We start from the raw sequence: 4,296 nt of genomic DNA, 5'->3' as shown, positions 1-4,296 counted from the left end.
AAAGGGATTAAACAAATAGGTCCCCGCGGGTTACAGCAACAAGTTACATATTAAAAAATCCATATTTGGTTGTTAAGTAACTATTCCTCTTTATTAAAATTCACTATCCGAACTGAGACATTTCATAAAGTTATACCCGAGATAATAACTAATCATTCATATAGATGTCCAAAGTAAGCATTTCTCTCATATGACAATAAGATTTATAATTTTGACAATTGAAACTAATAAAGTTTTCGATTGAGTAAACTAGCTTTACTATCCATTTTTGTGATCCAATCACATTTATTTAGAATAAACTGAATTATTGATAACTCAGTACCTTTTTACACAAAAATGAAGTTTAAATACGCCATTAAAATAGATAGATAAAACAACTTAAATTATATCTTTGAAGTTAATAGCGATAATGTTTAATTAAACACAATATTTCAAATACTAAATATATTTCAACTGTCAAATAACTAGAGCTGTCAAAATAGCTCTAGCCAAATATCTAGACTGGGTTATTATAAACTAATCTCTAATCTAATACATTTTTTTGCTAGAGTTTTAACAATTGAAAAACGTTACCGTATACATATTTACCAATCGAAAACCCTACAAGAAAACAAAAAAAAAATTGTATTTTGTATTTGAGGAAGGTAACAACAATAGATCAAATTCTCTACAAGATTTGCACTGATAAGTTCTCTCTCAAAAGCTTTTTAAAGATTAGACACTTTCAGGCAACAAAAATTTTGCACTAACCTGGACATCTAAAACATTTAATTATTTTTCGTTATACACCTATATTTAGTTATAGCTTACATCATTAGACTATTAAAATTTTGCATTGGTAATAATATTTTTTTCGTATTGTGTATACATTCTTAAATTCCTATATATATATATAGTGAATATGTACAATATATACTTCTTTTTATATGTAAACTGTAAACATTCTTACATTTTTAAGTATTGTATATTTATATATATTTAATCCTTTAACTCCTAGGAAGAGCATAGGGCCGTAGTGTATATTTATATACAATATATATAAATTGAAGTAGTAAGTAGGTACTCTGTGTTAGATAAAAATCAGATATGTAGGAACATATAGTTTTAACATGTAAATTGAACCATGACAAATTATAAAAGCATTTATTTTATTCAAAACTTTTATATTTCCAAGATTACTATTGTTATTAGCTATATGTAATATAATTCAATGCACTTGAGACAACTAAAAAACGAATATAAAGATCGACACAAAAATACTGTGTTAAGGTAATCTTTACTTAATTGGAGTAATTTTCCAAAACAAGTCATTCTCAGTGACGTTGCTCTCTTCCTCACTATCAGTTAACTCTATTCGTATATTGTCGTACTCGACATTGTTCCATAACTAACAACTAGAAAGTTTAACTAAATTGTTCCATAGTTCTTGCTATATGGGGTTTTAGTTTATTTATTCCATTTTCTTCATCATCTTTTCAACAATTTTTTTACTTATTCACTCTCAATAAATATTAGTACAAATATGAAATATTAGTACTCCACACTTGACAATAATAAGAAATAGCTCATGTTTTACCGAATACCGAAAATATTTTCAGACTTTAAGGGTCCATAACTCCATACCTTTGTAATTTTAGAAAACCAAATACACACAAAATTGTATCGCTTAGCAAGTCTGAAAATCCCTAATATATATTTAGTATAGTATTTGTACTGTTAACAGTTCTATAAATTAATCTCTTTAGAATTATCATAACATTATAAGAACAAAAACCAAAATAAACATTTCCAGATTGCAGCAATTTCGACTCCATCGAACTCATCACTCATGACATTTGGCTCAATTATGATATTATAGTATTCTTGCAATATTTAAAAAAGCTATTTCAGTTTTAATTTTTGGAATTTTATTGCGATGAAAATAGTAAGTCATTTAAGGTTGATAAATATAGTAATGTAGGTCCTATTACCATCATAGTAACCATTGAGATCTGTTCCCATCAGTGTAAAGACAAACTTTTAGAAATATGTACCAAGCATTTGAATGCATTTACATTTTAAAGCATTATATAAACCTATTAAAACTAATTAATATCAAAAGCATAATGGATTATAATGTAACATACACTCTATTATAGAACCAACTAGAACTAGATAACTAGATTTGTTTAAATATTTTTTTTTATATACCTTCTGCTCAAAAAGTACTCGGATTTTGTAAATAAAACACACAAATTTAAATTTTATTCCAAATTTATTTTATCTCCTTCTGAAGCGATACACATATGCCAACGCTTAACCCAATCTTCTATATACTTTTCGTAGGCCCGTAAAGGTATGGCTTTTAGTTCCTTTAGCGAATTCTCTTTTACCGATTCAATCGACTCAAAACGCTTACCACGAAGGGGCAATTTGAGTTTCGGGAATAGGAACAGGTAAAAGTCGCACGGATCCAGATCTGGCGAATATGGTGCCTGAGCGATGACAGTGATGCCGTGTTTGGTCAAAAAATCGCGTACAACAAGAATTTTCCCATAGTAAAAATCGCTAAATGCACTTGAGGTAGTCTCACATTAACAGCTGCTGTAAGAAACTAATTGACAGATGGCGCTCAAAAGGTCTATTACTTAAGGAGTAGTTAACAAACAACAAAATCCGGATACTTTTCGAGCAGAAGGTAGCACGCTACACTATTAGTCCATACCACGAAAGTGTTTTTAAAGTCAATACTAAGCTTTATTCTATTTCATTTTATTTTATTCACAAAATGCCTTAAAACTGCTTCCACTTTTTATATATTTAAGATCAAAATTAAAATAAGTTATATTAATCTTTATATATACATAACATATCTGAAATTTATTGCTCTTGCATTTCAACTCTTTTAGTATAGTGTGAATCTCATTATGTACTTATTATTATAATTATTATTATTATTAAAATAAGGTTTATAACATCCCGTTTCAAAACTATAGATTTGGAATCCATTAGAAATTATGTTTCTCATATAAAGCATGTGTTAAGTTAACAAGAGTAGATATAACTAAGTTAAATGTTTGTTTACAAAAATAGTTTTTTTCTTTTATTTGATATATACCCAATAAACGTATATACTACCTAAGTCTTAAATCTTAAATTAAACAAACAACTTTAATTTAAAATTTTAATAAAGATTTAGTTAACAAATTCTTTCTAACTCATAAATTTTATTTATATACAATATTTAAATATTTCATATTTATATAATGAATTATAAACAACAGTTAACCATAATATTTATTGTGTATTTTTAATTTGTCAATCGCCCAATAAAAAATTTTTCATTTAAACGAGATAAAACCTTATTCAAAATAAAAAATATATTAGCTATTTATAAAATAAATTACATAATTTTATAGATTAATAATGAACTAACTAAAATACTATATTTTTCTTTACTAAGATGGATCGCGTCTAAGGCGTGGTATTTTCAATCTGGGTGCTTCCGTCGGTGGTGAACGATTACGCATAGTACGCACAAAAGACTTCGTCATCGGCAAACCTGTTCTACCAGCTGAGATTTGACTGCGTGAAATATCTCCATTCAGATTGGATGTCGCATTACCATTGCTTTTTATTACTAATGGTTCCGCGTACGTTTTTCTTCTAACTGGTATCTTACTAGAAAAATTTTTGTAGACCTTTATACTAGTCATTTCATGTTGTAGACGGTTTCGCGTCATTATTTGGTTGAGTTGACGTTCTTTTCGTGCAGAGTTTCGTGTGGTAATTGAATTTCTTCTTTCTTCATTACTGGTACTGAGGTTGTTGTTGTTCACCTTTTCTAAACTTTTGCTACGCACTAACCTTTTGGGACTTGATGTACTGTGTTTCCTACTTGTACGTTCCTCTTGAAATGTCCGTGCTTGTTCTGAAGTAACATCGTTTTCATTCACTGGGTCAATGGTCAAATCAATTATTTCAATACCATTAAGACTCGTTATGGAAGTATTGTTTTCTGCATTAGACTGTGTTAATTTATTTCTTCTTGTTGATCTCGTCGATTGGCTTATCGTAATCTCAGGTGCATTTGTTTTAACATTTTTACTAGTACTTCTTGTGACAACAGCAAATTCATTTTCTTTTGTTGAAGATGGGCTCTCTCCCGCCGCTCTAAGTGTTCTGTTATTGCTAGACTCCTCCTGATCACTTTGCGTTAGCTTCTTTGTTTGTGTATTATTTGCCTGTTCGTCTAAACAAGCTCTTTTACGAGGTTGGGTTATAGTCTCCGTATTTCCAGCTACAGTATTTAGTGGT

This window comes from Teleopsis dalmanni, chromosome 2 (assembly GCF_002237135.1).
Source record: "Teleopsis dalmanni isolate 2A chromosome 2, ASM223713v2, whole genome shotgun sequence".
NCBI lineage: Eukaryota > Metazoa > Arthropoda > Insecta > Diptera > Diopsidae > Teleopsis > Teleopsis dalmanni.
This window is presented reverse-complemented; position numbering follows the sequence as displayed.